The following is a 20,883-nucleotide window of genomic DNA, read 5'->3' as shown; positions in this document are numbered from 1 at the left end:
CATTTCTCATTATCAATTATTCATTCTAATCATTGGTACATTATAGGTATACAATATAATGACATTCATCATTGGAAATTTGCACCTTTACATAACCTGTCTTGGTTCTTATTTTTCACCGTTGCCCAGCCCTCCCTTCCTCCCTATTTACAAAGATTTTGTTCCTATTTTTCCATTTTCTCATATTAATCCCATTCCCTTCTATCCTTTCCCCTAGCCCTCCCACTTCCTTCCCCTTTCCCCCTTTTCTTCCTATTTCACATTACCTATTATACATTTTACTCCTTATTTACACTTTCACTTTCTCACACCAGAGAAACTATTCGGTATTTATACATGTGTGTCCTATTTATTTCACTTAAGAGTATTGCCTCAATGTGCATCCACTTAGCTATAAATTTTTTAATTTTTTTTCTTATTTTAATAGTACATATTTGTGAAGTACAGTACAATAATTCAATACTTGGATGCCGTGTAATGATCAAATCAGGATAGTGAGCATTTCTATCACATTAAACTTTTAAAAAGTTTTAAATTGCCACATAATAATTATACATATTTCTGAGGTACAGTGTGATATTTCAGTATGTGGATACAATGTGTGGTGATCATATCAGAGTAAATAACATTTCCATCCCTTTCTCCATACTTTGTATTTGGCGCCTTCAAGCTTCTCCATCTGTTCACGTGATCTGCAGTAGTTCCACTGTGAAATACAGTCATCCCACTGTGCTTTAGAACCCTGCAGCAGTAGCCATTATCCACCCTTCTCCTATCCTGTTTTCCCTGCCCTCCCCACCCTCTAGTAGTCACTGTTCTACATTCAGACTGACGTTTTTTAGCATCCATATGTGAGAGAGAATGTGTTGTCTATTTTGCTTTACTTAACGTAAAGTCCACTAGCTCTATTTTGCTGTAAATTATTATCAGTTTTTTCTTTTTAGACAGTCTCACTATGTTGCTTAGTCTAGCCCCAAACTCTTGGGATCAGTTCTTGATTGTAGCTGGGACTACAGCCATATGCCAGTGCACCTGGCCATGGATAAACATGGGTTTTTGGCTAAATATTTGTGTATATATTTCACATTTTCTTTAACTCTTTATCTATTGATGAGCACCAAGGTTGATCTCTGTATTTTAGCTATTGTGAATAGCGCAGTACAAAATGTGGGTGTGCAGGCCAGGCATGGTGCCCCATGCATGTAAACCCAGCACTCAGAAGGCTAAGGCAAGAGAACCTCCTTGAGTTCAAGGCCAGTCTGAGCTATATATAGGGCGACCCTGTCTCAAAAAAACAAAACAAAACAAAAAAATGTGGATGTGCAACTGTATTTTGATATACTGGTATCATTTCCTTTGGACATTATGTTGGTCAGCCTTCTGTTACTATACCAAAATGCCTAAGATAATTAGCCTATAAAGAGAGATAGGTTGATGGCTCATGGGTTCAGAGGCTCGGTCCATGGTTTGTTGGCCTTTGCCCTTGAGCCTATGGCAAGACAGCACATCCCTACATGGCAGGGAGCCCATGGTAGAGCAGAACTTCTCAACTCATGAGTAGGAAATGGGGGCAGGGTAGATGGGGTCCTATAATCTCCTTCAAGGAACCTCCAATACTGCTACAGGCTGAGGACCAAGCCTTTAACATACTGGCTTTTTTTTTTTTTTGAGACAAGGTCTCACTATATAATCCAGGCTTTCAGGCTAGGCTTGACCTTGCTGTGTAGCTCAGGCTGGCCTCAAATTCTCAAAGATCTTCCTGACTCAGCCTGCCAAGTGCTGGGATTACAACTGTGCATTACCCATCTCGCTAGGACTTATAGCTGTTTACAAATACAATATTTTTCTCCTTTCTGTAGGTTGTCTCTTCACCCTGTTTATTGTTTCTTTTGCTATGCACAGTTGCCTTAGTTTGATATGTGCCCATTGTCTGTTTTTGCTTTTGTTGCTTGTGCTTTTGCAGTATTTTATGATATACTTTAAAAAATAGTGCTGAGAGCTGGGGATGTGGCTCAGTGGTGGAGTACTTGCTTTGCAATTGGTGAGGCTCTGGGTATGATTCCCCAGCACTGAAAATAAATAATTATGCCAGACAGATGTTATGGTGGTACACACCTATAATCCCAGCACTCAGGAGGCTGAGAGAGGAGGATTGCTGTGAGTTTGAGGCCAACCTGGACTATAGAGTGAGTTCAAGACCAGTCTGAACTACATATTGAGACCTGGTCTCAAAAATAAAATATATGGGCCGGGGATTTAGCTCAGTGGTTCTGCCGCCTGCCTTGCAAGTGCAAGGTCCTGAGTTCGATCAATGATATTAAAAAAAAACAAAACTAAAAAAAGAACAGTAAATAAAAAATGTTGGTGAGTGACACACTCCTGAAATATTTATGAAGTACTTTTTTATTTAGTTGAGTTTGATGTGTGGAATTCTCTATTGGATAAATGGAATCATTTATTGTTACACTTTCTCAATTTAGGTTACTTAATTACATTGTTGGGTTTTTTTTTGTTTTTTTTTTTGGTACTGGGGATCGAACTTGGGTCCTTGCGCTTGCGCAGTAGGCGGCGAAACCACTGAGCTAAATTCCTGGCCCTACGTTGTTGTTTTAATGAAAGGTAATTCCATCTTGAGCAAAGCCTTTATAATATTTAACAACTACACATTTTCACCTATTCATATTTTTTTTGTATTATTCCAAAGATTTCAAGCCGGAAGATTTTTCTCTTGCTCTGTGGCTGACTATTTATTAATGATGACTTTTTAATGATTTCAGGCCTGTGTCACCACTGTCTAGCGAAAAGAAGAGTTGTTGGTTATGGCAATACTAGTTTACATTTATTGAGCAGTTTCTATTTGCTAAGCATTACTGTAAATGCAGTTTACATTATTCTCTGTAATCTTCACGATAAGGCTATGAAATAGGAACCGGTCTTCTCCTGTTTGTGTGTGCTGTGTGTGCACATTAGTTTTTGCGGATTGAGCTCAGGGAGTGCTGTGCTACATCCCCTGGGCTGACCACAAAATTGGGATCCTCCTGTGTCAGCCTGTGGAGTAGTGAGATTACAGGCATGTGCCACCAGGCCAGCTATCTTCACATTTCATAGATTAAGTCAGTGAGTCTTATGTAGGCTACAGAAATTCTGCAAGGTCACATGGATGTGAGTGGTAAATCCACAGTTCGAACCTAGGTAGTTTGATTCCAGAGTCAGTACTCTTTAACTGCTATGCTTAAATGTCACATTCTCTCCCTGAATAGCTCTGAAATTTAACTAGCTAGCCTTAAGTTTCTTCAACTGTAAATTGAAAAATTGTATTAGATCTCTCAGTTTGCTTCTGACTATAACATTGTAGAATTTTGTTCCTGCTGATTTTCAAAATGTGATGTATTTAATGCTTCAGATAATTTTTCTCCTGCTAATCTTGATCCCTTACAGTATGAGGGTTAAGCCACCTTCCCATGTCACACTGTTAATGAATGATGAGCTAGATCTAGAATCACATCTGTTTTTGGACTTTCCTGGTTTTGCTGGTTACCGCATAGGCATACAAGGGCTAATAATTGAATTTAATTGGTTTTCTTAATTTTTTATTCATATCTATTGAAGTGTGATATGGTTCAGTGAGAAATAGTTTTCATTTTAATTCTTTTTCTTTCTGATCAGTTATTACATACTCTTTGTATAAAATAGACATTTTAGGAATATTTAATCTAGAGAGTCAAAGAGCCTACCAGAAGAGTAGCTATTAATAGTTTGGGGTTTTTTTGGTACCGGGGATCGAACTCAGGACCTTGCACTTGCGAGGCAGGTGGCAGAGCTATTAATAGTTTGATATTTTCTTTTTTTAAAAATACACGTGCAACATGTTATTTTTAGAACATTCTACTCCTTTTAAGAAGTTTTTAAACTTTTAATTTTTAAATATAGATTTACAGGAAATTACAAAGATTGTAGAGAGAGGGCCGGGGATTTAGCTCAGTGGTTTCGCCGCCTGCTGCGCAAGCGGAAGGACCCGAGTTTGATCCCTGGTACCAAAAAAGAAAAAGATTGTAGAGAGATTCCTTGTACTTTTACTGTTTCCTATAATAGTTACATGTTACATAATTATAAAACAGTATTAAAACCGGGAGACCGACATTGGTTCAGTGTGTATGTATAGTTTTGTGTCATTTTGGCTTGTGTAGATTGAACCATTGCTCCAATCAGGATACAGAGCTATTCAGTCACAAAGATCTCTGTGCTTTACCCCTTCATAGTCACTCCCTAGCACCCCCCAATGACATACCATCTCATCCCTGGCAATCACTAATCTGTGTTCCATTTGCATAATTTTGTCATTTTGAGAGCACTGCATAATCACACGTGTGACCTTTTTTTTGGTACCGGGGATCGAACTTGGGTCCTTCCGCTTGCGAGGTGAGCGGTGGAACCACTGAGCTAAATCCCCAGCCCACATGTGACCTTTTGAGATTGCTTTTCACTCAGTTTAATGCCCTTGAGACTCATCCAAATTATTGTATCAATATTTTTTTTTTTTTTGGTACCGGGGATCGAACTTGGGTCCTTGCGCTTGCGCAGCAGGTGGCAAAACCACTGAGCTAAACCCCCGGCCCCTCAATATTTATTTTTATTGCTGAACAATATCCTATGGAATAAGTGTAACTATTCACATATTGCAGGGCATTTTGGCTTTCTTCATGCTCCCACAATTACAAATAATGCAGGTGTGAAATTTATGTGTAGATTTTTGTGTAGAGACAATATATAAAAATACAATTTTTTTTCTTCTCAGTCTGGAAATTTAACCCTTGCTTTTTCAGTGCTGGCAAGTGCTCTGCTACCGTTGAGCTGGACCTCCACCCTATTTTGATTTCTATATGCTGATTTTGTATCCTGTCTAATAATCTATTGAACTTTTTTTTTTTTTTTTAAGACAAGGTCTTGTTACATAGTTTAGGCTGGCCTGAACTTGCAGCAGTTCTCCTGCCTCAGCTTCCCAAGTGCTAGGATTACAGGTGTGGACCACCATGCCTGGCTAAACTCATTTATTCTAGGAATTTTTTTTTGTAGATTTCTTGGGATTTTCCATGAAGACTATCATTATCGGCAGATAGCAAAATTTTTATTTTTTCATTTCCAATCTGTATATTTGATTTCCTTTTCTTACCTTACTGCGCTGGCTTACAACAATTGTGTTGAACAGCAGAGTTGAGAATGGACATCTTTTGCTTCAGTCCTTGTTTGAGGAGGAAAGCATTCATTCTCATTAGCTGTAGGGATTTTAAAAATATTCTTTATCAAATTAAGAATTTCTTCTATATTTCTGTATTACTAAGAGTGCTTATCATTGATGAATGTTTATGATAATTTTCTTAGATGCTTTTTCTGTGACAGTTTGTACTCTTGTGTGTTTTATTCTTTAGCTGGTTAACATGGTGGATTTAGCAAACCCTAATTGGTTATATAGGTTTATAATTTGTTTTAAGCACCGCTGACTTCTGTTTGCTCATATTTTGTGAAGGATTTGTGTGTCTGTATTCATGAGGGACATGGGGTCCTCGTACTGTCATTTTCTTTTTGTTGTTTTTTTTGTTTTTTGAGAAAAGGTCTGACTGTAGTTCAGACTGGCTCTGAAGTCACTTGTAGCCCGGGCTGGCCTCAAACTGGAGGCAATCCTCCTGCCTCTCGGCCTCCCACGTCACACTGTCATTTTCTTTCTTCTTTTTTTTTTTGGTACCGGGGATCGAACTCGGGTCATTTTCTATAGGCAGCAGGGCAGAGGTATACCTCACTGTTGGAGGAATGAGGAGATGGAGTTTGTGGGTGGTCTCATTACCTCTAATAAGGACTGAGCCTGGTGTTAGTCCTCATCCCCAGGAGGGGAGGAGGGGAGTAGGGAAGGGGGCTTCATCAGTGCTGCATGGACTGAAGGCCTAATTCCCCACATTCTCTCCTCTGACCCATGCTGGGAGGAGGGAAAGCAGTGGTGACTGTCCTGGCTGCCTACCTGACCTCTTGACACCCTGACACAGTGCTGGTGTAGGGGGAAAGGCAGAGCCTTGTTACTTACAAGGTGAAACATCCAGGCTCTCCACTCAGCCTTTGCTGGTGTGGGTGGGGTAGAAGTGAATCCATAGTTTTTCTCTGTAGTATTTGGTTGGAATAGAATAATGGGTATTTTCTTAAGTTTTTTTGTCTTGCTAGAGTGCCTCTTCTTTGGTTCTTTGGCTGGAGAAAAAAATGCTTTTCTTAGGCCTCTTTTTGTCTGTATGTTGGCTCTCCAGGGTGCTGGCTTCTCTATTATTTAGTCGGGGGCAAATGTGGCAAAACAAACAAAAATACCCAGAGAACTCACCACTTTGTTGTTCCTCAGGTCCCAAGGTGTCTATTGCTTTTCCTCTCCATTAGGGTTTTCTTGTTTTTGTTTTTTTTTTTTGGTACCGGGGATCGAACTCGGGTCCTTGCACTTGCGGGCCAGGCGACGGAACCACTGAGCTAAATCCCCGGCCCTGTTAGGGTTTTCTTAATGTATGTTTTATGTAAAATGTCCATGAGTAATAGAGAAACTATCTGCTTCGTCTTCCTGCGAGAAAAAGTACACAAACTCACTTTCTCTTTTTAAAAAAGTGAACCTGCCAAGACAGTTTATAGAGTAAAAACCATATGCATAGTGAAGATAACCTGAAGGTAACTCTCCTGCCTTCTGTGCCTCTACTTTTTTGTTTTTTTGGTTTTTTTTTTTGAGACAATGTCTTGCTATGTAGTTCAGGCTGGCGTTGAACTCACTGTGTAGCCCAGCTGGCCCCAAACTTGCAGTGATTCTCCTGCCTCAGCCTCTTGAGTTCTGGCATTACAAGTGTGTGCCATGATGCTGAGCTTTGGGGTTCTACTTTTTAGAAACAGTTTCCATCATTCAGTCAGTCACTAATTATCATCCTGGCCTTGGCCTTCATAATCTGTTTTAGGCTCTTCTGACAATCATTCTTTCTAAAGCATACTCTGATTATGTCATCCTATTGATCCAAAATCTCTGGTGGCTCCCATGGTGTATAATTTGACCATAAAAGGTTTCCATGATCTGGCCCTGTTTTTAGTTTAACTTCTTTATCCTGATATCCCTTGTACCCTTTGTGTTTTTTTGTTTGTTTGTTTGGTTTTGGTTTGGTTTGTTTTTAGTATATGTGCTGCCGAACCGAGCACAGGTTTGGTTTGTTTTTTAGAGGCAGGATCTTGCTATGTACTTCAGGCTGGCCTGGAACTCATGGTGATCCATCCTCCTGCCTCAGGCTCCCAGATGCTGGGACTACAGCTGTGTGCCACCATGTCCCTCTTCCCTTGTACCCTTACTGATGATACTACATTTTTTCTATCTTCATACCTTTGCTCTTGCAGTTTCCTCTGCTCGTGTACCTATATATCTCCAGCTCTATCCACAGTGTTCATTGAAACTTCCTGCCAGGCTCAGCTCAAATGTCACATTTAAGAACTCTTTTTCCGAGCTCATCCCTTAACTTTCCAAGATTTTAGCAAGTTAATAAGTAACTGCTTTATTAGTATTGTTTTGAGGATTTGGTGAGCTAATTGTGTACCTTTTACTCTTTTTTTATGACTTTTGTTTTTCATTTTTTCTAAGACAGGGTCTTTAGTTCAGGCTGGCCTTGAACTGTAGCCCAGCCTGGCTTCAAATTTGCAGCAGTCCTGCCTCAGCCTCCCAAATGCTGGGATTACAGGTATCCACCACCACGCCCAGTTTATGATCTTTTTTTTTTTTTAATCTGTTTTTAGACTGTGAAATCATTGAGGGCAGGATCTGTTTTAGGTTCATCTAGATATCTTACTCATTGCCTAGTACAGTACTTTTCACATAGTGTGGACAAAAGTATTTAATACATGAATGAAGCTCACATGTGATGACATCTTAGACTCCCTCCAATGCCTTCATGTCTAGCACTTACAGAAAGCAGGTACTTGGTGGGCTGGGGATTTAGCTCAGTGGTTCCGCTGCCTGCCTTGAAAGCACAAGGTCCCGAGTTCAATCCCTAATACCACCCCCCCCCCCCAAACAAAAGCAGGTACTTGGTAGATAAAAAAATTGTGATTGTAAAGTGCAAGATCTGTGATTCAAAAAGGTTTTGTTAAACTGGGCGTAGAGGTGCATGCCTGTAATCCTATCACTTGGGAGGCCGAGGCAGGAAGATTGCTTGTGTTCAGGGCCAGTCTGGGCAACATAGTGAGACCCTATCTCAAAACCGAAAAGAAAAAGAAAAAAAGAAAGCTTCTGTTATTAGGCAGTCTCATTGCTATAATGTTTATTTAATATAACTGAATACCTTTGACACATCCTTTTGCTGATAACTAGAAAATATTTTATATTTATGAGCTCATCTCTGATAGTGGTGCAGTCTTCAGTTGATGTAGGGCTGTGCAGTGTAATAAGAACATGAACTTTGAAATGATACTGCCTGGGTTGAAAACTTATCTGTACTGCTTACTCTATCTAGAACAAGTTGATCTTGGGGAAGTTGCTTAACCCATGTATATCACTTATCTCATCTGTGAATAAGGACACTGTCCATGTGGTGCTGAGGCTCAAACCCAGAAACATGCACATGCTAGCCAAGGGCTTTGTCACTGGACTACACCCCCACCTTCGAAAGGAGGGAATTAATGGTGCTTACTTTGTATGTTGTTATAGAACTGCTTCATGATAAAACTTGGGCGGGGGATTTAGCTCAGTGGTTCTGCCGCCTGCCTCACAAGTGCAAGGTCCCAAGTTCAATCCCTGGTACCAATAAAATAAAAATAAAAGTAACCATTGCTGGGTGGTGGCTCGCACCTGTCATCCTAGCACTTGGGAGGCTGAGAGAGGAGGAGCACCGTGAGTTCGAGGCCAGCCTGGGCTACAATAGTGAATTGAAGGGGAATCTGAACTACATAGTGAGACCCTGTCTCAAAAAAAAAAAAAAGGAACCATTTCAGAGCTTAAGGAATTTGTGGGTTAATATGTACTACCAACTCCTTTTTCCTCCCCTACCTTTCCTTCCTCATCCTCTTCCTTCTTCACTGGGGATTAAACCCAGGGCCTTTGCACTGAGACACATCTCCAGTCCTTTTTTATTTTTAATTTTTGAGACAGGGTCTCTAAATTACCCAAGCTGGGCTCAAGCTTGTGGTCTTCGTCCTTCAGCTTCCCATAGTGCTGGGATTATAAGCATTTGCACCCGGCATGCTAGTATGTATATTCTTTTTTTTTGGTACCGGGGATTGAACTCGGGTCCTTGCGCTTGCGCAGCAGGTGGCGAAACCACTGAGCTAAATCCCTGGGCCCAGTATGTATATTCTTTTAATGAACAGCATTCTGGAGACATCAGATATCTTGTACCTGCACATCCTACCTGATTCCCAGTTGGTATTGATAGGATAGCTGATCATTCCAGCACATCATGGTACTTAAAAAAAATAAAATAAATAAGGGCCAGGAATTTAGCTCAGTGGTTCCAACGCCTGCCTTGCAAGTGCAAGGTCCGGAGTTCGATCCCTGGTACCAAAAAGAAAAAAAGGAAAAATAAAAAAATAAATCTACATTGACTTTTTAGCTCAGAAAGAATTAAATTTTTCATGCTGTGGAAAAATATGTACTTTGTTTCCTTTCTTTCAAGGCTGTGATTCCAAACTGTTTATTCTGATCGAATGTTTTCCCATTTTGTGCAGTTAACTCTTCTCAGTTGATAAACCCATATTCATCTCCACAAAGTAAAATGACTATTCAACATTTCCCATATTGTTTTGAATCTTAAGTCTGTTTCTGTTTTTGTTTTGGGTTCATTGAAATACTGTATTGGAGATTGAACCCATGGCTTCTTGCATGCTTGGCAGTTGTTCCTACTGCTGTGCTATAACCCTAGCTCCTTTACCCTTTCTCCAAGATTAAGTAGTTCAGAACTTTTTGTTTTGATTAGTTTGAGACAAGGTCTTGAGATGTATTCCAGGCTGGCCTCAAACCCAAGGCAATCCTTCTGGCTCAGGCTCTCAAGTGCTGGGTTTACAGATGAGCCATTACACCTGACCTCAGAATTTTTTTTATAACAGATGAATTCTACAATCTACTTTTATGTAAGATTAAAAGAATACATACAGTATGATTCTGTAGGGGAGAGAGTTTTTTTGTTTGTTTTTGTTTTTTGCGGTGCCTGGGATTGAACTCAGGACCTTGGGCTTTTGAGGCAGACATGGTGCCACTGAGCTAAATCCCCAGCCCTTTCTATTGGTTTTTTTACAGGATAAATGATATCTGAGCTGGGGTAGTAAATTCTAGGTGTATTGCTGTCAGGTAAAAGGGCCAAAGAGCAAGAGCAGACCAGGCCACAACAAGCCTTTATTAGGGGAATAGATCTGCCGGGCTGTCTCTGAACAAAGGAGAGACAAAAGCAATATGGCAGGGGCAGGGAGAGTCTTTTATAGAGACTGGGGTGGGGTTTGTAGGGGCTGAGGTGGGGTTGAGTGAGGTACTGACTAGGGAATGGAGGAGCCGGTGATGTCACTAGATGGTAGGAGATGAGCGAGTATTAGGTTACTTTCTAGGCGGGAGCAGGCATACTGGGAAGAAGGGTTTATTCTTTGGTGGGAGCAACCATCTTGGCATGATGTCACACAGGGGAGGGGGCAAGGCACGAAAGGAAGAGGGCGGCTACTATACATAATAGCTGCTGAGGTGGTGGGAGCCTATCAATTACTAAGAGATCTGTGGTGGGGGTGCCTGTCGAGGCTGTTGGAAGATAAGGGTTACTTCAGAGTTTGATTTTTCATGTTTTCTCCAACCCCAGTTATCAGTCTTCGGTAATCAAGGCTTTGTTCCAGCTCTGGTTTGTGAAGGACATCTGTTCCACAAGAATCACTGTGGCTTGCCGCATGTAGAAAGACAGGCGAAATGGTCCTTTTTTTTTTTTTCATGCCAGGGATCAAACTCGAGACCTTGCGCTTGCGCGGTAGGCACTGGAACCACTGAGCTAAATCCCTGGCCCTGACCCTTTTTGAAATCACAGCTCCTCAAGTGATTTCAGCTTAAAACAATAGCGTGCCACTTTAACATACTTGTCATAGTACATCCTTATCTCCTATTCCCTTCATACAAAATATGAAGACAGGTAAAAGTGAACTATATTGTGTATGGTTACATGCTTAGGGGATAAAGCTATAAAGGAAAATAAAGGGTTATTGCAAAGATAGGATTGTGGTTACTATGGGGGAAAACATTGTTTAGGAGGGGAGCACACAAGTACTGAGCTAGTGATCTGCTAGTGATTACAAAGTGTTGGTTTAGATCGAAAGTGGCCCCTAAAAGTCTTGTGTACTCAGAGATGGGGCCTTTAAAAGGTGATTGGATCATGAGGGTTCCAGTTTCATCCACTGATGAGATTATAATTTAATGGCATTACTGGAGGGTAATGGAAACTTAAATTTATTTTTAATTTCTTTTTTTTCCCTTCAGTTCTAGGGATGGAATTCAGGGCCTTTGGTGTGCTAAGCAAGGAATATTCTCATCCCTAAATTTATTAATACAAGACTGAAACACTGAAGAATGTATTATAAAGAATTGTAAAAAAAATAAAGAGAAGTTTATAGTAAAATTTACCCAGTTACATTCTTTTTTTTTTTTTTTTGGTACCAGGGATCAAACTTGGGTCCTTGCGCTTGCACAACAGGCAGCAAAACCACTGAGCTAAATCCCCAGCCCCCCAGTTACATTCTTGAAAATGAAATAACCACCTGGTTAAGAGCAAGTGTTTTTTTTGGTTTTTTTTGTTTTGGTACCAGGGATCGAACTTGGGACCTTGCATTTGCAAGGCAGGTGCCACTGAGCTAAATCCCCAGCCCAAGAGCAAGTTGTTTTTGTTTGTTTTATTTTGTTCTTAAAGATCCTGTTTGGAAGGGCATTGAGGAATTGAGTAAGTTAAATGATTTTGCTTGCTGCCTTTTTTGCAGATTCATTTAATAAATGACTCTTCAGAGCCTATTACGTGCTAATCGTACAAGGCCTTAGTAATTTTCTTGGTATTCCCTACCATCTATTCTAAAAATAAAACAAAAATAACCTAACAAATAAAAACTTAATAAGCTCTCCTGGTGCTCTAGCTATTACTTTTTCTTTTTTTGCTAGACACATTCTTATTTTGCTTTTATTTTCCTTTTTTCTTGAATTTGTAGGGAGGTATTTGCCTGCTTTCTCATTCTTGATACTGTTGGACCTACTTACTACATGAAGTGGTCACATCAGAGCTTTTGTTTTGTTTAAATTATTAATGGGACATTTTACCACTCAAATCTTTTCCCACTGACATTAAGTACTTGTTTGAGAAAAAAATAATTTTACAGTTTATTGAAACAAAATGTCATTCATCCCAAAGAATGGAAGCGTACATATATTTAATGGGAAGGGAAGAAAAAAACCATATCCTACTTAGTTTTCCAGAAAATTAAGGGAAACAACATAAACTTACTTGCCTTGCAGAACGTGGACCTTTTGTTTTTGTTTTTGCCCCACTTTCCCACCCTACCACTGACCTGTATCCCTAGCCCCCCACCCACCCTTTATTATTATTTTTTTAAATTTTGAGACAGGCTGGCCTCAAACTTGTGATCCCCCTGCCTCAGCCTCCCAAGTAGCTGGGATTACAGGTGTGTGACGCCACACTCACTAGAATGTGGACCTTATATGAGAAATTGAAGCCTTTAATTTTGGGCCCCTTCTTTGCTGGGAAAGATGACAACTCAGGACTGAATTGCTTGTATTCCATCAGGATTCAGTTGCAAGGCATAGAAACTAGGCTCTGGGCTGAGCTTCTAGCCATGATTTCTCAGATGTGGTCTGAACTGGTCTGTAGAGGAATGCTGCCTGTGCCGCAGTGGAGACCAGCATGGAACTACTGAGTTTAAGGTACTATCGCAGGACCAGGGATTTAGCTCGCAGTGCCTGCTTGGCAAGCACAAGGTCTGAGTTTGACTCCTGGTAACAAAAAAAAATTTTTTTTAAAAAGAATGTATTGGGCTGGGGATTTAGCTCAGTGGTTTTGCCGCCTGCTGCGCAAGACCAAGGACCTGAGTTCAATCCCTGAGTTCGATCCCTGGTACCAAAAAAAAAAAAGAAGGTACTGTCTCAAGCCAGGTGTGGCACACACCTGTGATCCCACCAAGTGGTAGTTAGAAGCTGATGGATCTCAAGTTCAAGGCCAACCAGACCACTGTAGGAAGACTCTCAAAAAACAAAAAGAAAAGAAAGAAGAGAGGAAAAAGAACATACTGTTTTAACACTGGAAAAATAACCTGATTTAAAAATGGCCAAAGCGGGGATTTAGCTTGGTGGCGCTGCATCTGCCTGGAAAGTACAAGGTCCTGAGTTTGATCCCGGTACCGCCAGAAACCAAAACCAAAATGGCCAAAGGACTTGGATAAGCATTTTTCCAAAGAAGATATACAAATGCCCAATAAACATATGAAGAGCGCTGAACACTGCTAGTTACTTGGGAAATCAAGTCAAAACCAGAATAGCCACTTCACATTCACTAAAATGGCCATTATTATTATTTTTTTCTTCTTTTTGTACCAGGGAGTGAACTCAGGACCTTGCACTTGCAAGGCAGGTGCGGTGCCACTGAGCTAAATCCCCAGCCCAATGGCTATTTTATTTTATTTTAGTTTGTTTGTTTGTTTTTTGGTACCAGGGATCGAACTCGGGACCTTGTGCTTGCAAGGCAGGCACTGGAACCCCTGAGCTAAATCCCTGGCCCATATTTTATTTTATTTTATTTATTTTATTTTTTTGGTATGAGGGATCGAACTCGGGTCCTTGCGCCGCTTGTGCAGCAGGCAGTGAAACCACTGAGCTGAATCCCTGGCCCTGTGGCTATTATTTTAAAAAGCACCCCATAACCAGAAATAATTGTTGGTGAGAATGTGGAGAAATCAGAACACTTTGTGGATATATTTGAATATATTGTTGGTGAGAATATAGAATGGTATAACTGCTGTGGAAACAGTATGGTAATGGCTTAAAAATTTAAATTGAATTGCCACATGAGCCAGCAATTCCACTTTTCAGTATATATCTGAAAGAAACGAAAGCCTGGACTTGAAGTAGGTATTTGTACACCTATATGTAAAAGAGCATTATTTTTTTATTTTTTATTTTTTAGAAGAGCATTATTCATAGTAACCAAAAACTAGAAGCAACCTAGGTGTCCTCTAACAGATGAAAGGGTGGACATATATAATATATACACCCAATGGAATATTTTTCCTTAAAAAGGAAGGAAATTCTCACATGTTACAACATGGATGCTCCTCAAAGACATTATGCTAAATAAAATAAGCCAGACACAAAAGTAACAAATATTGTATAATTCTATTGATAGGAAATAGCTTCAGTAGATAATTTCATAACAAAAGAAAACAAGTTACCAGGGCCTGGAGGTGAGAGAGTGTGGGAGTTACTGCCTGTGGGCATAGAATTTCCACTTGAGGTGATGAAAAGTCCCAGAGATGAATGGCGATGGTGATTGTTCCACAACATGAACGTACTTATTGCCACAAAACAATACACTTAAAACAGAAATAATACATCGTATCTGTGTAGCAGACCTTAGGAAGCCAGTACTGCTGCCCCACAGCTGACGCTAGTTCCTAACACTCACAAAAGCTAGCAGCTGGGAACTCCAGAGTTACATGTGCATGAAACACACACACACACACACACACACACACACACAGACACCCCATTTCTGCAGTTCTTAAATTTTTTTTTTTTCTGGTACTGGGGATCGAACTCAGGACTTTATGGTTGCAAGGCATGCGGAGGCACCACTGAGCTAAATCCCCAGCCTGGTTCTCCTTCTGAATAGCTAGAACTGGGGAAGGGACCCTTACTTCACCTTTTGTTTTCCACATCTTGTTTCAGAACTTTTGGTGGGCTAGACCTACTTCATAGTTAGAACCCTAGTTATAGTGGATCCTAGGGAATAGGATCTGTAGTATGAGAAAATAACTAGAGATTGAAGAGGATGATAAGTGCCAGGTCATCACACTGAGTCAGCAGTGATTCACAGACAGTGATGCCCTTATTAGTGAAGTCTGTTTCCAGTAGTGGCCAGATTGTCCTGCAGCTGGTCTGTCACAGGTAGGATAGGGCAAACCAGACAGCTTCAACAGGCAGAAGGAAGGGGTGGTTCTTAGTTATCTCCTTATGCAGTAATAGGCTGATTGTGCTTAGTTTGGTAAGCCTAACAGAGAGTATTTGCAGGGTTTTTTTTTTCTTGTGTTTCTTTCATTTGTTTCTTTTTTGTTTTGGTACTGGGGATTGAGCCCAGGCCTCCCACCTGCTAGACAAGCACTCTACCACTGAGCTACATCCCAGCCGTTTTAATTCTTTTCTTTTTTTGGAGACAAGATCTCACTCAGTTGCCTTGGCTGGCCTCGAACTTGGGATCCTCCTGTCCCAGCCTCCTGAGTAGCTGAGATTACAAGTGTGTCCCACCATGTTTGGCTTCTGTTTGCAGTTTTAATGTGGTAGAATTTAATTGAGATGTTAATATTATTGTGAAGAGATTTAGGTCACCAGCTGAAATGCATTAAAGACTCATTGATTGAAGAGTAGCTATCCTAATGTTAAGGAATATCAGGTTTATTATAAGCTTTTTAAATTTCATTAAGTGTATACATGGGAACATCAAAGAAAATACATTGAATCATTTTGCTCTTACACTGTTGAAATCTCTAATATGAAGTAAATTTGGGGGCCAGGGATTTAGCTCAGTGGTTTTGCTGCCTGCTGCACAAGGGCCCAAGTTTGATCCCCGGTACCAGAAAAGAAAATGAAGTAAATTTGGAGAGAAATGTAAGCATTGTGCCAATAATTGCATTTTTAAAAATAGTTTTCAGCTCATTTGCTCCAAGTGTTTAATTGATACCCAAGTACATAAAATTGGGGAACCTAAACCAAACCCAAATTTTTAGTGAAAAGAAAAGATAGGAAATGTAGCTTTCCTCTACTTGTGAACATTTTCAACTAAAAGAGAGGTAGAATTGGAATTTCAAAGACCAATTCAAGTACTAACAGTATAAAGAAAGTCATTTACATGATGGATTGTGTGAATACAGATAAAGATAAGAAAAAAACGAAACACCCATGTTATGACTTGTTTCTAGCTGTCCCCTCATAGTCTTATGTGGTTGCAGGTGGGGCTTTGGGGGTTAGCTGAATCTAGGATGTGTGCTGCTGGGATCAAGGATGTGATGGTGGAATTGATTCAGGGCCCAGTACTAGGATTAAGGCTGTGCCGTCCTCGCTGGGAGTGCTACTTGCCCTAAGGGTGAGCAGCCTGGATAAGATATAAGGGACAGAAAGAGGGTCATTTAAGCTGGCCACTTGCTTCTTATAGCTTGCTGCTTGCTGCTTTTGCTGTCTTCTGCTTGCAACAGACTGTCTTCTGCCATGCCACCCTGCCTTGGAGCCAGCCAATTATGGACTGAAACCTCTACAGTCTGTGAGCTGAAATAAACCTTTCCTCCTTTAAAAAAAAAAAAAAAAAAAAGTTTTCAGGGCCGGGGATTTAGCTCAGTGGTTCCACCTCCTGCCTCCTAAGGGCAAGGACCCGAGTTCGATCCCAGGTACCAAAAAACCAAAAAAAAATAGTTTTCAGATTTTTCTTTTCTTTTCTTTTCATACCGGGGATCGAAGTTGGGACCTTGCGCTTGCGAGGCAGGTGGCGAAACCACTAAGCTATATCTCTGGCCCAGTTTTCAAAAATTTCTAACCAGAGTTCACTCAAAAGATAAAAGGTAGGACCAGGGATTTAGCTCAGTGGTTTCACTGCCTGCTGCGCAAGTGTTAAGTACCTGAGTTCGATCCCCGGTTAAAAAAAAAAAAGATAAAAGGTTTTTTTTTTTGTTTTTTTTTTGTTACCGGGGATTGAACTCCGATGCTACCGCTTGCAAGGCAGGCGGTGGAACCACTGAGCTAAATCCCCGGCCCCAAAAGGTTTTGCTCCATATTATACAGGCTGATCAGCTGCTTCCATTTATCTATTTATTTATCTACAACTTGGAACTAAATTTGATTAATGGCTACTGATAGATTCTGCAGGAGCAGACTTTTTTTTATTGTCATAATACACTAACTGACCTTTGCTGCTTATGTATTTTCTTAGTTGCTCATGATTTCAGAATGTACTTTTAGATTTTATCTCATTGAAATGTTTCCTGCATACATACCGTGAACATTTTAGGGCTGGGGATGTAGCTTAGTGATAGAGCACTAGGCCCTGGGTTCCATCTTGAGTACTACTTAAAAGAAAAAAACAAACTTGGACAAATACCAAGTGTAGCAAATGGTGCACAAGAGACTACTCAGACATAGGCTTTGTGGGAGTAAAAAAGCTGATTTTATTCTGTCTGGTTGCAGACAGGCTAAGATCAAGAAAGATGTCAGCAATTGGCTGGAGAGGTAGTTGGTTTTTTGTTTGTTTGTTTGTTTGTTTGTCTGTTTTGGTACCAGGGATTGGGGGTAGAACTTAGTACCTCGTGCTTGTGAGGCAGGCACAGTGCCACTGAGCTAAATCTCTGGCCCTGTCCTAAATTTTCTTTACAGCTATCTGTTCTGTTTACTGAACACAGCATGGCCCATTAGTGGTATCCTGTTGTTTGTGGAGGGCAGCGTGTGTGCTGAGAGGGTCCCACTTAGGTCAGGCATGACACTGAGCTTCCATGTGAGGTGAAATAAAAGAGACAGATGAATCAAAAGTAGACAAGGAAACTCAATTTTTTTTTTTTTTTGGTCTCCCACATTACCTTAAAACTTTGAGATAGATCCTTTCTTATCTCATCCCTCTTCCAGACATGAAGGTAAGAGTAACTCAGGTAATTTTTAGAGTTCTCAGGGATAGTCAAATTGCCAGCTTTCACAGTGTTCAGACCGCTCTGGGGTGAGGTCTTCAAATCTATAGCTACCAGGATTCTAGGCTAAGCAGAGCCTTGCAGACGGCCCTGTGATGAGCTCACCTCCCCCAGGCAGGAACAGTTATCCCATGATGGGAACCAAATCGCCCCTTAAACCTTAAAGGTTCTTCTGGAGCTAGAGGAGCCAGAACTGAGATAATGACCCAGCGGAACCTGGCCCACTTCAGCTAAGCCGGCCTCACACTTTTGTGAGTGGACCTGCCTGAGCCCCTCTATCAGAACCTGACCCTCCAGAACCTGCCTGAGTCTTTTCCTGTTCTCCCTTAATGTGCTCTGCCTAGCAAACCCTGTCTATCTCTCTTACTGTACTGATGTGTCCTGGAATTCGTTTCCTTTGACCTGACTACTTAGCAGGCCAAGTTGAGGTGTCTCTTTCCTTTCTGAGGACTTCCTCCAATCCTGTCACAGGGAATGCTCTATGATGTAAATCAAGCTTTAATGTTGTAACTGAGTTAGTGTTAAATAACATCTCAGATTCTTTTATATAGTTACTGTATTTCTTTTTTTTTGTACCAGGGCTCGAACTCAGGACCTTGTGCTTTCAAGGCAAGCGGCAGAACCACTGAGCTAAATCCCTGGCCCTAGTTATTCTGTTTCTAACCTAAGGCACTATGGTACTATTTGTAATCATCCAATTGTGAGCACTCACTAATAGGAGATGGACAAAAGTACAGTAATACAATGGAATGTCACAAAACTATATTTTTGAAGTATATTTCATATTGAGTAAGACACATGCAACAATGTTAAGTAAAAGCCAAGCATGGTGGTACATGCCAGGTACACGCCCATAATCCTAGCACTAGGGAATCCCAGGCAGGAAGATGCTGTGAGTTCAAGGCCAGTCTGGGCTACATAATGAGTTCAAGGCCAGTCTGAACTACATAGCAATTCTCTGTCTCAAATAAACAAAACAGAATTTTAAGTAAAATGATACAGAATTATATACCGTATGATTTCTTTTTATGGATTTTTTTTTGAGACAGGGTCTTGTTATGTAGTTCAGGCTGTTCTTGAACTCATATGTAGCCCAGACTGGCCTTGAACTCACAGCAATCTTCCTGCCTGGGATTCCCTAGTGCTAGGATTACAGGCGTGTACCACCACACCTGGCCTCTTTATGGAAAATATGTGTGTGGGAAAAATATAACATAAGCAGTTCTCTAGGGAGGAATTTTAAAGTTTTTAAATGTTCTTCAGTGAATATGTATTGCTTATACATATTTTTCTATCTTCCTACCATAGAAAAGTATTACTATAAAAGATTCAAACAGTGCAGAAATTTGCAGACTTAAAAACCACAAAAACTCTCAGTCGTCCCCCCCCCCAAAAAACCAAAAAAACAAAAAACCACTCTCAGTCCCTTCCATAAAAAGATGAAGACCTTTTGTTTACAGCTAAGTTAGTTAAAAATATTATTGGCAGTCAAACAGGGCTGGGTCCTCAAGAAATCAATGCGGAAGATAAGAACTTTTCACAACTGTAGCATTAGTTGAAGGCCAGATTTCAAGACAAAGAGAATTGACTACACCTACATATTTTCCCCTAAGGGTAAACAGCAGTGATTGATATTCTAAATAGGCATCAATCACCTTGAGTGGGGAGCCAAAACCTCCCTAGCCCTTTCCTTGCCAGAAAAATCCTTGTTCAGTCCATGCACACCTGGTATGCGGTTTACTTCCCCATTTGATCCCCATTTAATCAGTATTACCTAAGCAACTATACTTGTAATCTTACTGGTTGACCATAATTTTGTCCCACCTTATACCTACCTTGTGATTTTCCACTGCATCAATATTATCTGAGCAACTATACTTGTGATATTAGTTGACTATACTTTGTCCCACCTCATCTTGTGGTTTTACTCTATGAAACTCCCTTGAGAAGTGAGGCTCTGGGGCAACCTCCTTTCTGGGCCCCCTTCTGTCTCTTAGAAGCTGTCTTTCAATAAATATTTTGTACTCTTAGTTTCTGTTGTTCCTAGAATTCATTCTTCAATTTTAGAGAACATGAACTCGGCTTATTGGACATCTACCAGGTTGGGAGTTACATTTCCTTTGTAGTATTTGGAGGTCCTTATATCACTCCTATATCATAGGCCCTATATCAGACCTTCTTATCCATTTGTTGTTTTTTGGTTTTTGCTTTTGATGTCTTATCTGAGAGGCCTTTACCTAACTCAAGATCTGAAATATTTTCTCCTATGTTTTCTTTTTTGGTACTGGGGATCGAACTCAGAACCTTGAGCTTTCGAGGCAGGCGCCAACACCACTGAGCTACATCCCTGGCCCTCTCCTATGTTTTTTTCTTTTCTTTTTTTTTTTTGGTACTGGGGATGGAACTCGGGCCCTTGTGCTTGTGCACCAGGCGATGAAACCACTGAGCTAAATCCCTAGCTCTCCTATGTTTTCTTATAAGAGTTTTCTAGTTTTAGGTTCTACATTAGTTGTATGATCTATTTTGCAATAATTTTGGTGGAAGATGTCACTGCATGTTTTTTGCAGAGTTATCCACTTGTTCCAGAACCATTTGAAGAAAAGATATCCTTTATCCACTGAATTGTCTTTGTACATTTCTATCAAGTGAGCACTATGTGTGGGTCTTTTATTCTTTTCCATTGATTTACTTATCTCTATTCTATTTTTTTTTCTTTTTTTTTTTTTTTGGTACTGGGGATGGAACTTGGGACCTTACGCTTGCGAGGCAGGTGCCAGAACCACTGAGCTAAATCCCCTGCCCCCGTTTATCTCTGTTCTAATACTGTACCACTTTGGCTTGGTTAGGGTTCTGTGATAGGCAGAATTATAAGATGACCTCTGTGTCTTTCTATAATGGAAGAGACCTATAAACATGGGGTACTGCCCTTGTGATTAG

The 20,883-nt window shown here is 40.5% G+C and overlaps 1 protein-coding gene across 3 annotated transcripts in view; it reads left to right on the top strand.

Moving 5' to 3' along the window:
- Samd8 (sterile alpha motif domain containing 8) overlaps positions 1 to 20,883 on the top strand; it is an 87,863-nt gene that overhangs the window by 14,283 nt on the left and 52,697 nt on the right. The gene's annotated exons all lie outside the window — the stretch shown is intronic.

This window comes from Heterocephalus glaber, unplaced genomic scaffold, assembly GCF_053883595.1.
Source record: "Heterocephalus glaber isolate CG9 unplaced genomic scaffold, H.glaber_assembly_v1.0 deba00001497, whole genome shotgun sequence".
Taxonomy (NCBI): domain Eukaryota; kingdom Metazoa; phylum Chordata; class Mammalia; order Rodentia; family Bathyergidae; genus Heterocephalus; species Heterocephalus glaber.
Note: the sequence above shows the minus strand (reverse complement) of the source record. Positions and strands in the feature narration are given on the sequence as shown.